The sequence below is a fragment of the Lactuca virosa genome, chromosome 5 (assembly GCF_052849685.1).
Source record: "Lactuca virosa cultivar CGN04683 chromosome 5, Lactuca_virosa_CGN04683_v6, whole genome shotgun sequence".
Taxonomy (NCBI): domain Eukaryota; kingdom Viridiplantae; phylum Streptophyta; class Magnoliopsida; order Asterales; family Asteraceae; genus Lactuca; species Lactuca virosa.
Window position 1 is genome coordinate 284,541,335 of NC_136430.1, and position 14,269 is coordinate 284,555,603.

A 14,269-nucleotide genomic window follows, 5' to 3' on the forward strand; every position below is an offset into this window, starting at 1 on the left:
CATGTGTTTGTATCTATATTTTACCTAAGAACTTCCGGGATCCTAAATATTCACAATATTCATAAACACTTGCCCACTTCTTTTGAACAACGCTCATTTTATGCATCCCTCCAAATCCATCCCCATAAAACTTTCTTAACATCAAGGTATTTTTGGTTAAACCCCCAAGAATACATATGGAAAAATAACCTAGAAAATAAAAATACAATAAATAACTTGGCAAATCTTTGCCTTATTCTTGAGTCTTCAATGATTTGGAGCTTTTCTTCATGATATTTCTTGATCTTCATAGCTTTTTAGACTCTTATTCTTAAAACTTTTGCAACTTTTTTTTATTTTTCTTTTATTTTTCTATTTTTTTCTTTTCTTTTTCTCACTTTTTTCACTCAAAACTCAAAATCCTAAAAACATATGCTTAAGAAAGGGAACTTAACTTCAACCCTTATTGGTTAGAGGTGTTAGTCTAAGGTGCAATGATTACATAAGCTCTCATGGATACATTTTGGTACACGATGCTAAACATATTGCGGCCCTTAAACTAAGCAAGGTCGTGTTTTTGTTCCATGATTTCACTAGGATAGGAAAGCCACAAATACACTATAACATATATTAGCTCAAATAAACATTGAAACTCTCATCGGATCATCCCACACACTACTAGCTACCTAGATCTCAACATAATAATTTTATTTGACTAGATTCAATTTAAGATTATTGTTTCAAATCTTTCGAATAATAGTTTTTAGAATCCTAGTAATTTTTTCAATTTTTTTAATCAGTAAGCTTGCATTCCTATATTCGACCCCCTACCCCAAACTTAAATGATGCAAATGTCCCCATCGCATGCTAAAATAATAACATAACATAAAATTAAAGAGAGAGAATTGGAGCAGACTCCCATTGGGTAGTAATGGCGAGATTGAACTTGAACTTTGTGTGGAAAGCTTGGACTTCTCGTATAATTTGTTGGAAACAGTACTTCTGGACCTTCTTCTTGTGAATGCAAATGTATCAGATCGGAATAAATCAAATAACCATTCTTCAAAAGTGGGTTGAACCGCTGCCATGTCGTGGGAAAGCATCGCCACGGCGTGGTGTAAAGTTGGAAATCGTGAATGTTCAAGAAAAATAAAATCGCCACGACATGGTGTAGATGGCCACGTCGCGGTTTAGTCGCATACAATCGCAATAAAAACTTTTGTCACGACACGTTGATGATGTCCACGCCGTGGTTCCTTTACATATCGACTTTTAAAATCAATAGCAATGCATCGACTCTTCGTAACGGTTAGGACCATTCCCAATCTTCTTCTGTCAATAAATATCCTTTGAAATTCACTTCTCTTCATCATGTGGGAACCCCACACTTATCTAAGCACATGGTCTTCGATAGTGATCTTTAAAATTACACGGCTTCTTCATCCATTAAGCTCCTTTACCACTTCACGTCCTTTTCTTTCGAATGCTACAAAACAAATTTAGAAGACTAGAGAATACACTTGATCAATTGGTTAGACTAAAAATAAAAACTAAACCAAAATAAAACTAAAAGTAAAATGCAAACTCTAAAAGTCGGGTTGCCTCCTGAGAAGCACTTCTTTTTGAGGAGTCGTAATCTGGACTCCTTCCCACTCTACGTTGTTGAAGTTGGGAGTGGTGTCTCCCTTTGCTCCTTTTGCTCATTCCATTTATGCTTGTAAGCTTGAACTCTTCTCTTGTAATCTTTCTTTGAATTATCCTTCTTCTTCTTGGCATTGTCTTCATGCTTAAGCCTCACCCCTTTCCTTGCTTCTTTTCCTTATTTACCTTTTTGTTTTCTTCCTTAGGACCTTCCTCTTTTACCTTCATCTTGACCAAACTTGTATCTTCTATTCCTCTACCCATATCTTCTTCAATTATTTCCACTTCTTCATACAAGTCATCTTCTAATTCATAAACTTTTTCTTCCACTTGAACCTTGGGTATAGTAAATGCAATCATCTCAAATGTCATTTTAATCGAGGCTCTTGGTTTCCAACGCTTGACTTTTTCAATATTAGGCTCCTTCCAAACCTCAAGTTCTTCTTCCATCATCTTTTCAATTGCAACTAGCTCACCACAATCTTCTTCCATTGCATCCATCTTTCACACTTCATCTTTAGGCTCTTCATAATTCACTCTAGGACTCATCTCAAAGGTAATAGCATCATCTTCCGCACAAAGTGTGAGCTTTGAATCATGGATGTCAACTAGTGCTCTTGCGGTACTCAAAAATGGTCTTCCTAAAATAATGGGAAGGTCTTCATCTTCCTTCATGTCGAGAACCACAAATTCGACTGGAAAAACAAATTTCCCAACTTTAACTAGTAAGTCTTCAATTATACCTCGTAGGTATGTAGTTGAGTGATCCGCCATTCGAATGGTCATTCTTGTATCTTGGAGCTGTGGTAATCCGAGATTTTGATAGAAGGAGTATGGCATGAGATTAATGCTTGCCCCTGAATCGACTAAAGCATTAATAGAAATCGAATTTCCAAATTCACAAGGCAATGAGAGTTGTCATAGATCTCCCATCTTAATTAGTAATCCTTTGATATATGCAACTGAACACAACTCATTGAGAACTATTGTTGAGGCCTTTTCCAACTCATTTGTATTACTCATTACATCCTTTGCAAACTTTGGAAGTTTCGCCATCGATTTGAGGAATGGGGTGTTGATTGGAAGTGAAAGCACTTGTTCCACAAATCTCCTTTGTTCGGGTTCCATAGAATGTTTGATGACTCGAGATGGGAATGGTAGTGGTGGCTAAAACGATTGAAGAAGATAAATTTTTTCTTCTACTCTAAGACATGGTTATGTCACCGCAACGTGGTGAAGCTTCAGAGAATACTTCACTTTTTGATCTTTTCACTCCGGACTGTTCTTGCTCCATATTCGACTTGGGATGACTTGTAGCTGCTTCATGGGTCATTATTGGCTCAGAATGATCCTCTTCTTCGGTGTAGATTTCCATGACATGAGATTGTGATTTTTTATCTTGTTTTTTCGGTGGTAACCTTTCATTGACAAGTGTGGTCAATTGCCCAAGTTGATTCTCTATATTCTCTATGGAAGCTTAATGATTTCACACGTTGACATCAATAATATCATGCCTCATTTCAGATGCTTCCATAAATCTATGGAGTACTGACTCGAAATTTATCTTCTTTTCGAGTGGTGGTTACTCTATTTGATAGAAACCTCTTCCAGTTTATCTATACTTTTCATCTTTATGTTTTTTGTACTCTTCAAAAGGTAACCACTCCTTCTTAGGCTTTCTCCAATCTTCATCAAACTTGTCACCACTTGAGTAGAACACTTGCGCCTTCTTATTCCCATTTTCATCCAAATCACAATCCTTGGTCAAGTGTGGACTACTACAATTGTCACAGCCAACTCTTATGGCATGAATTGATTGATCTAACGTTTTCATTCTCCTATCCATATAGTCGATCTTAGCTATAAATGCAGCCATAATCTTGTTTCCTCCATCTCCTTTTCCTCTTGTAACATCCCCTCGTCGATTGTAGTACTCTCGTGAGTGATTTACAAAGTCTTTAATTAATTCTTTAATAGTTTCTGACTCCTTCTTTGTCATAGGCCCTTGTGAGTCAAGAAGTTTTCCAGTAGTTACATTCACTCCATCATAGAAGATGGAAACTTCTTGTTGAACATTCAAGTCATGTTGAGGGAAACTTCTTAGCAAGCCCTTGTATCTCTCCCAAGCTTCATATAATGAATCTCATGCCTCTTGTTGAAAGTTAGCAATCTTCTTTTTGAGCTTTAAGATTTTCGAAGCTAGACTAAATTGCTAAATGAAAGCATCACGAAGATTAGCCCATGTAATGATGGATCCCGGTGCAAGAGATTTCAACCACACCTTTGTTGCACCAGTAAATGTGACCGAAAGCTTCCTTAATAAAACGGATTCCCTTGGCACATTAGGAACATGAAAATAGTTGGTAATGTATTTAACCTCATCAATGTGCTTGAAAGCATCTTCATACTCTTCCCCAGCGAAAGGTATGTCCTTGAGCATGGATATAATATGTCCTTTGAGCTCAAAACTTCTCTCGGCTGGTATCTCAGATGGAACTAGACCCGGTCCATGTTCTTCACGTATCCTGTTCTTGTAGTCTCCCATCGTCATTCTTGTTATGTCTGCCATCTCTTCAAATTTGACCTTCATCTCTTCCGCGTCTGAACTTCCTTCAATAGACGAATCTGGCCCGTATCCAATTCCCTTTTTATCAGGCGTCCTCTCGAAGCTTTCAAATCCTCTATCCGATTGAGAAGTGCTTGCTGACTCAGTGACTTTCTTATCTTTCTTCTTGTGGAAAGCGGACTCTAGATCTTGAAGTGGAGGAACAATAGGGGTTTTAGATCCTCGGGTCATAAATCACTGAAACAAAACAAAAACAAAATAAAAACGCGTAAAAGGAATAAAAACCAATAAACTAAAAACTTGCCTGAAGTGAGACCACGACGTGGTTGCGTCTCAGAGAAAAAACTAAAATAAACAAACGCAACCAAAGTAACTTTTTGTGGTTTTTACCCATCAAAAAGGATCGAATAACCAAAAGCAATTAAAATATAAATAAAATAAGTCGTTCCCCGCCAACGGCGCCAAAAACCTTGATGTGCGCAAAAGTACCTAATAGTTTTAAATTTATAACCTAACAAACTTTTACTATCTATGCACCTATAGGTAGTGAACCTAATCAGATTATAGAATAGCTTAGGTAAGTCGGGTGTCGATCACAGGGACCAAAATTCAATTAATAAATTAACTACTTCTAATTAAACTATTAAACAAACTATGATTTATTTTTTTTTATTTTTTTGGGGGGGGGGGTACTGATTTTGCAAGATAAAAGTAACTTACTATCAACTAACAAGTAGCAATTAACAAAAACAAAGTAACTTCAAGAATTAAAAGAATACTTCTGTCTAGATTCGCTTTCACTTTCTCCTATGGTTGATTTCTAGTGGATAGATTATATTGATTACTAATTAACTAGCTCTTAGGGTCAGATTACTAGGCGCATTTGATCTATGTATGACAAGGCAATGGTCATGCTCAAGTTAAACACTAAATTGATAATAGCACAATTGAACTATGAATGATATTAGTTACTCTTCTATGGTCAAGTTTAGAAACCAAGCACAAATTAATACTAATTATGCTCTCAAACACAGTTAAAAGTAGTAGCTTTAATTACTTTTAACTAAGATGTGGTTAATCCTAGCTCTAACTATTTAATGGTCATAAACAATTACGAGATAGATTCATGTAATTAATATGGTCAATTAACACACAAAATCTGATTTGTAAGCAATATAAACTAGAACTAAATCATGATATGTGTTAATTATATCAAACACAGGTAAATTAATAATAATCATCCAATAATTGAAATCAACATATAAGTATCAAGCTAATCATCACCAAGTAGAAGTAAAATGTGATTAGCCTCTCATTGTAGCATAAAAGCACACTACATCTAAGAAAAATAAACTAAACATAAGTTTAAATAGTAAACCAACTAGATCAATGTTGAATATCTTCCAAATCTTCTTAAATCCTTGAGATCTCTTGAATTTCGACTTCCTCTAGGTTTCTAAGGGTTTATTAGTCGCAATTAACCTCAAAGAACTGAATGCATCCTCCCAATTCGACCTAATGACCGCGATTTTATAAATGTGGAAATCTGGCCACCACGTCGTGGTTGACCGCCACCACGATGTGGTCTTCGATTTTTTCCCGTGTTTGCCATGTCAGCTTAAGGGTCACGATTCTTCCATTTTCCATGTTGCGGTTTACCCACCACAACGTGGTCTTGAATCTTCTTTCTTCTTTTCTTCGTTTTAGCTCCCATTTCCTGCTTCCATCTCCTTGTATGCTTCATTTTTGTCCCAAGCAAGTCTTTGCAGCTATAAAACATAATTAAAGCATATTAACTATCTTTTGTTCCATATTAAACATAATTATAGATAAAAGTATTAGAAATAAGCATTAAATATATCGTTAATTATGCACATATCAAAAAATTAGATGATAACAATTGCTTTGTTTCATCTACTTGTTCTTGGTTAGTACCAAAAATCAGCATATCATTTGCATATAAGCAAGTAATCACATTGAATCTACTGTAAACACATTTGTTACATTGGTTTAACTTAAAAATAGATGAAAAAATAACCTCATCAAACTTTTTATGCCATTGTTTTGATGCTTGTTTCAACCCATACAATGATTTTATCAGCTTACATACCATATGCTCTTTACCAGGCATAACGAAACTTTTTGGTTGTTTTATGTAAGCCTCTTCATCAAGTTCACCCTTTAAAAAGGCTGTTTTAACATCCATTTGACGAATAATCAGATTGTGAGTACTTGCCAAGGCAATCAACAATCTAATAGTAGAAATACGTATAACCGGAGCATACGTATTAAAATAGTCAACATCGGGTTTTTGTCTAAAACCTTGAATGACCAAACGGGCATTATACTTTTCAATAGTTCCATTTGTATTCATTTTATTTTTGAAAATCCATTTTCAGCCAAGTGGTTTAGAACCTAGAGGCAAATCAGACGACACACATGTGTTGTTCGCAAGAATTGATGACATTTTGTCATCAATCGCTTCCTTCCAAAAGATGACATCTCAAGACTCCATGGCCTCTTGATATGTCTTAGGATCATTCTCAATACTATAGCGATATGAGTATTCAAGACCAACTTCATCCCTTGAACCTTCTATAGAAGTGAGTAATCGAGAATTAGAATCAAAATCAGAGTAAACAAGTAATGAAAACTGAATGTAAATATGATCTGGTTTCAGCTCAATTACTTTCAAGGAACAAAGAGTACAAAACTGTTAATCAATGAGAGGGAATCTTTCTACTCTCTTGACTAAACTCTAAGTTCAGCTCCGATTTATAGGAGGACTGAAACTACAAAAAATACTAAGGCTAAACATTACGCTTCGTATAAAATATGCCTTAGAAAATACATAAGAAACTAACGAAACATCTATTACACAGACTTCGACATATTACAATATATTCGACTCTACAATCTCCCCCTTTGCAATCATGTCGAACTTCTCAGTTTGTGAGAATCTGTGCAGCATAATGCATCATCTGTCGAATCTCCGAATACCAAGTTATTGTTTTCTTCAGCTCAGCTTTATCCCCTTCATTATTCTTCTTGCAATTGTTCATACGAACAATGAAGTTCGTATATTGCGAAGTCTTATATCTTTCAATCTCTGAAGCTTGGAATAAAAACTTTTTAGCTTTCCCTTTCTTATCCTTTCCCGAAAACACTAACCCCATGGGTTTCAAACATATTTCACCATCTGCATACTTTTTCATTTCAGCTTGAGACTTCGAAACTTCCATAGGTACATCTACTTTTTTTCCCAAAGCAGTTGCTAACTCCACATCTGTTAATGCTAGACAATCGTAATAACTGTCTATGAAAATTTTGATGTGACCCAATCCCAGTCTCAAAATTTCCTTGTCTGTTCCTTGGAGTTGAGAAGCATCCATATCTTTCAGAATTAGAGCAACTTGAATCAAATCACTCAGATTCATTAAGGGAAAATTCGCAACCGAAAAATCACACGAGACGTTGTTTGCCCTCACAACATGATAACGAAAGTTATGTATCATGTTTTCAAACATCACGTCCTTCGTTATGCTTATCACCCTTTTTATCTTCACAAGAGACCAAACTTCCTCTTGTTCCTTTCCCACAACTGCATGAAATCTGATTTTCATATGAAGAAAATCTTCTTCATTTGGAAACTTTTCGATGATTTTATACTGAGCAGTGATGAACATCATTTTGTTAATCGGAAAATCAAGTTGATTCATATCGGAATTTTCGATAGAATAACTCTTTCGTGGCTTCTTTTCGAATGCATACATTTTGTTGTATGACACCCTGGCTTCAATATTCTCGTAACTATGAAGTTTGGTTGGATCTCCCTTATTCATATGCTTTGGATCACTTTTCCGTTGCCTCAAAATACTTGATATTTGTCTCTGTCTCTCCAATTTAGCTTCCACCTCAGCCTTTCTTTCTTCTTTAGACTTTTCGACAACAATTTTCTTTCCTCTGTCTTCATTCACAGGAATTTCCTTTGGTTTTGACACACTTCCCCCTTCACCTGCTGAACCAATTACAAAGCCTTTCGTAATTGGCAATGTAGTAACAACAGTCGAACTTACTGGCTCAGCATTCGACACAGTTGGTTTTGGTTTTGATGTTGGAATTTGAGTTATGAAGACTTTGCAAACAACCTTCACTTCTTCATGTGAAATACCATATGCACCTTCTCCTTTACCAAACTTCATTCTTTCTCCCCCTTGCACCCCTGTAGCAACAGGTGGGGGCATTCGTTGGTAAGTGACTGGTAATTCGAGATAATGGTGCCAACTGTTTATGAAGAATGGCTTCGAATTGTGTAAATTTTTTAGACAAAAATTCGGGTGTGATCAGAGAGGATGACCCAGACTTCAAAAGTAAATCTTTTAACTCGTTGAACAAAGTTGTTATTTCAGCAAAACTTTTACTTTCTTGAGTAGACAGTTGAGTAATTTGAGGACTCAACGCTTCATACAGCTTGACAAACTTGGTCACCACATTAGCAATAATGTCTATTTTCTGATTGAGAGATGCATAATCTTGTTGGACCACAGCAATCTCTTTTGCCATATCTTCTCGAAGTTCTTGAATCTTAAAATTCACATCTTCCCGAACCTGCTTAACATCTTTAACGAATAACACATTGTGACAACCCAAATTTTTTTTGCTTTTAAAGCTCATCCAGTCAGCTCAGTTGAGTGTCAAAGTCATTTCTTCTATCATTTAGCCTCGTTTGGAGTCCGTTTAAAGGTCCAAAGGTCAGTACATTCAAGCTTTGAGAATAGGAATGGATCGCGTACCCTTCTAGCATCAAAACCGGGCCATACACTCCAATACAAGGAGTGTACGGCCGCACACATGGGTGTGCGGCCGCACACCCCTCCCCTGGCAGCACACTCTCGTGTATATAGGAGGGACTTAGCCTTCTTTCATCTCTTTTCACTCCCCCAAGCTTAGAACTCGATTTTGATCTCAACTACCATCCGATTTTCAGCCTAGATCTCCAAAAATGTAAGTGTTCTCCCTTTGGTTTGTTGTTAATCTTCATAAACTAGTTACAACCTTTGATTTCATCCATTTGAAATCGTTTTTCGGCTAGATCTTCAAATCTTCATCCATTTCACCAAGAACACCAAGAACACACACTTGTTCTTGGCGATTTTGGACCTTCTCGAGCTTCCGGATCGTAAGTACTTCTTCCCAATGCTTGAATCTTGTTAAGAACACTTGTTTAAGTCCTTAGAAATGCCCAGAACTCGTGACCTTGTGTTGTGTGCGGCCGCACACAGTCATGTGGCCGTACACCCCTCAAAAACCCTCAAAACACCATCCAAACACCCTAAAGGCTTGTATACTGTTAATGCCATTCCCCAAGCTTGTTACAGATGAGGGCCTTAGAAAACATCCAAAACATGTTCATCAAGGAGTGTGCGGCCGCACACCCTCAAGTGTCCGTACACCCCTTTGTTTGGCGCTTTAGGGCTTCCAAAGTGCCTTTCTAGCTTCAACACTTGATGAGCATCAGTCCTACAAGCCTCCCCACCATTTGGAAAACGTTTTGTGCACTCTTTACCATGAGTGTGCAGCCGCACACTCCCCTGGCCGCACACCCATGACCGCACACCCATGGCCGCACATCCATCAATATGGCCGTACACTCCCATTTAGTGAATCACATGTGATTCCAACACTTGGGCAAAGTGTTTCCTAGTCCCGTAAGGTGTTTCCTTGCATTTGGTTGCTTCTAAACACTATATTTATATCAATATATACCATTATATGTCTTTTAGGACTCGTTAAGTCTCGGGACTTCACTCGTGGAACTTCTCATCCTTACGCGCATATTCATTGAATCACCCACATCCGGTGAGTTCATACCCCGTAATGAATCTTTTAACCGTTTTAAACATTTTAAGGGGAGGAATACAAGTTGAACACAATGTTAATTGTGTAATTGTTTGTTATAAACATTTTAAAAGGGATTACTTATGTCATTATAAGTTGTCAAAACATTTCAAAAACTCTTTTAAAGTTATGTTACTTTATAGTCTTACCAAAACTCCGTTTTAAAGTCCAAGCATAACTTGGTAGATAAAAGAGTCTTTTCAATAACAGTTCAAGGAAAACATTACTAGTAAACTATAATAGGTATAGTTTAGAGTTAGTCCATACACGAGTCAGAACACACTTTTATGAGAAACGATACACACTATACACTATGCAAGAGAGTATACTATACGTGAACATTACTACACTATACAAACATTTGAATACTATAAATAGAATGTGACATACTACTTCTCGATACGACACTTCTTAGTGGTATCACTTTGTAACCAGAGTCTCCTGGAGGGAGAGCGGACATTTTGTGTATAGATCTATACGAGACAGACACTCCCACATCCCGACTGCTAGCTACAGTCCCAGCCGAAAGGCCAAGGGGTGACAGAATGTTACCTCACTACATATGACCTGGAGGGCCATCAGTTATTCAGCTGCCGATCATCATGGTTACATACGAGTTCACATTCAAACCTTTAATTAACCAAATAAGAATTAAAGGCAAAACAGACTCTCCGAGGCGTATTGTTCATTTAATACCACCTGGAGTCTGCATTTCTTTTCTTTAGACTCCTCGAGGTGTATTGTACATTTAATACTACTTGGAGTCTGTATTTTATTACTATATAACCAGCAGCGTCACTGCTGAGGTAAAACATTATTTTCCCTATTACATTTACTTTGTGATCTTTTCACATATTACATTAATGTATAGACTATATTTAGTTAATGATAGTCACACTTGGGAAAATACACACTCATACAAGATACAAACATATATAACATTTCAGGCCTTGGTAGAAGGCCATGTTTAGTAAGAAGGACCGTAATGCTAATCTTATGATTCCTTGATGTATACATCAAAGGATACATATATATCAATAGAATCCGACAGGTAATAGGATGTATGCTTTCCGCTTCATTTCCTGTTCCTTGTTTGGTTGTGGGCTTGAGACAGATTCACCCAGCCTATCATCTATCCGATTCTAGATATATAGGTTCCGTATACATTAAGTCATCATAAGGGTACCAGGTATGGGTCAAGAGATAGGACACAGAGTCAATGCACAGTTTTCTAGTATAGAACACATTTTCCAAGATGGACGTTTGGTATATAGAACTAGAAACTTACCAGTTAAAGGTTTAATCCATTTTATTAAACCAGGATATACTCAAAGGACCTTCGGTGCCTAACTCTATAATACTTTAGTTTATACAGCACGATTATATATCATCAATACCCAATAGTTAGTTGGATGAGTGTTTTCCGCCTTACTTCATGTTCCTTGTTTGGTTGTGGACTTAGGGCAGATTCACTCAATTAACTATCTACTCGATATTAGATCATATATATCTAGTATAAGTTAAGGGATCATAGGAGTAATCACTGTGGTTACCATTTTACTATAAGAAATAAGGGTTTTCTTAAAGAATCTTTTCATTTAAATATAAAGAAACTATTACAGTTAACTCTGTGAGTACCAAGAGGATACACTAGGGTTATATACAATAAAGATCTAACAACCAATGGGATGTGTGTCATCTGCCTCATTCCTTGTTCCGTGTTTGGTTGTGGGCTTAGGGCGGATACACACAATCGATTGCTTGTTTACTCTGAGTTTTATGTAATTTGTATCCACTTAGTAAACATAGAAAGGAGTGTAGAGTCATTTTTACTTATCTTTCATCAAGGCAGGAAATATAGGATTTCCTGGAGGAACAGGCGAACTTTTTCTAAACACAACTTATAATTTACTACATTTTTCAACTACGTTTCAACAGCAGCTTTCCACAAACATTTTTACAACTTACATCACTAAAATCTTATGAACTCACCAGCTTAATTGCTGATCAACTCTTTCAAATAACTTGTATTCTCAGGAACCGATTAGACAGGTACTCATGTCGAGGATTCAGAAGATGGAGCAGTATAGCTTCAAGTCTTGTTTGTTATTTGCTTATGTATTCTATGTTTTGTGTGTACACACTTTGTAAACACTTTGTAAACACTTTCTTTCTATTGAAATGGTTGTTCATTACTTCGCTTACTATGATGCATGTCTTGTGATACTAAACATGGCGTCCTCCACCCCAGAACGTTTCTGCCGTTCCGGTTTTGGGGTGTGACACATTGGTATTAGAGCATTGTTTATAGTGAACTAAGTATATCAACCAATAAAAGATATACAACTATAAATACAATGGGGCTTAAGTGCTCTGGATAATTGTATAGTTTAAAAGTATAACGTTAAGTTATAAAAATATACCTACTTGCTTATACATGTACATACTGGACCAAGTATCACAAGAAGAACATAACTAAAAGTATTTAAAGGTTGAACACTGTCGTCAAACCTGAACAGTTATGTAATCATAGCTAGGATCAATATAGCCTGATCAACTATATTCATTCGAGATGTGACCGACATGTGTTTGGGAGTGATGTGGTGTCGTAACGGTCTTAAAACTTACCTAAACACCAGTAGAGAGAATACTAGATCAAGTACATTTGAGTTAGAATACTATGGGAGTATTCTATGATTCTCTAACGCGATAACAAGTTTAGAACATACCGGGAAGATTACATTAAAATACTATAGGAGTATTTTAGGCACTATATAAATAACTTCTGTGATAACTTAAAAGACCCTTACGGATAGGTCTATAATCTTGCAATGTATACTTCCAGGGTTATATATAATTGAGATTTTATAGACTTAGAATTTGTGATCTACGCTCCCCTACCTGTTCCTTGTTTGGTTGTGGTTTTGGAGTAGGATCACTTATTCGAAGGTCTATTTAATCTTAAGATACATACAACTTGTATACATTGTGCAATTATAGGAGGACTCTGTGAGGATCACCCCATAAAGTTACCTTAAATCTCGTAGATTCTTTAGTCACTTCCATTCTCGCACGACGAGCCTAGATATATATAACCACTACCTCATAATAGACAACAGAAGGGTCCGGGAGAAACGAGAGCAAACTCCTGAGAAGTTTTCAAATAGGGATCAGCCGAAGTAACCAAACACGTCTTACACGTCACACTAATGAATAATAAACTTGGTTAACTTAATGAGCGAGTGGAAACACTGCTCACATTATGTAGTAGACTTATTTTCTTACATGCAACTGGTAACAGTTATTCAGGTAACAGATATTCATTCGAGGATAGCCATTTCAAATTCATAGAGTTCATCGAGTATAGACTCTTTTATGAATTGTTCCTAGAACCCTGTGAAAGTCAGGACCCGATACACTCAAAACTGGAATAACCTTGTCTTTTTCAGCTTTTGGCTTGTGTCCATTGCTATAGACTTATTTCATCTCATCTTTGTATTCTTTTAGCAAAGATGCCTCCTCGCAAATCGAACAGACGCACTGTTCCGATAACTCCAACTCAACCGCCACTACCCCCGTCACAGTCCGACATAGCTGCTTTTCAGGCACCGGTAACACAAGCAACGATAGCTGCTCTAACCCAAATTCGTGCAAGTGGTATCAGTGGATCTGGTAGCGATGCTCACCTAACCGACCACGAAGATACCCACGAACATCCAAGGGAGTGTTCATATAAAGACTTCATGAAATGCAAACCCAATTCCTTTAATGGAAATGGTGGAATCATCGCTCTGATGCAATGGTTCGAGAGAACGGAATCAATTTTCGAGATCTGTTCGTGCCCCGAAGGGAGCAAAGTGAAGTTTGTTGCCTGCACCTTCTTCGGAAGAGCCCTAACATGGTGGAATGGCCATGTTAAGTCACTGACCCTAACAGTGGCAAACTCTATGGGCTGGGAAAACTTGAAGGAAATGATGATGAGAGAGTACTGCTCAAGGAGCGAAGTACAAAAGCTGGAACAAGAGCTATGGGAGCTCGAAATGGTCGGCTCAGACATAGTGGCCTACACTAACAGGTTTAGCGACCTGGCAGCAGTATGCCCCGGGATGGTTACCCCGGAGAGCAAGAAGATAGAAAGATACATCTGGGGTCTGACTGCCCCGACCCGAGGAAACGTGTTGTCTT

The 14,269-nt window shown here is 37.2% G+C and overlaps 1 non-coding gene across 1 annotated transcript; it reads left to right on the forward strand.

Annotated features, from left to right (window-relative positions):
- The first annotated feature begins 3,698 nt into the window (after positions 1-3,698).
- Positions 3,699-3,805, forward strand: LOC145118282 (small nucleolar RNA R71). Its single transcript, XR_013713241.1, has one exon. It is a non-coding gene; the product is annotated as a small nucleolar RNA R71 (small nucleolar RNA).
- Positions 3,806-14,269: the final 10,464 nt, after the last annotated feature.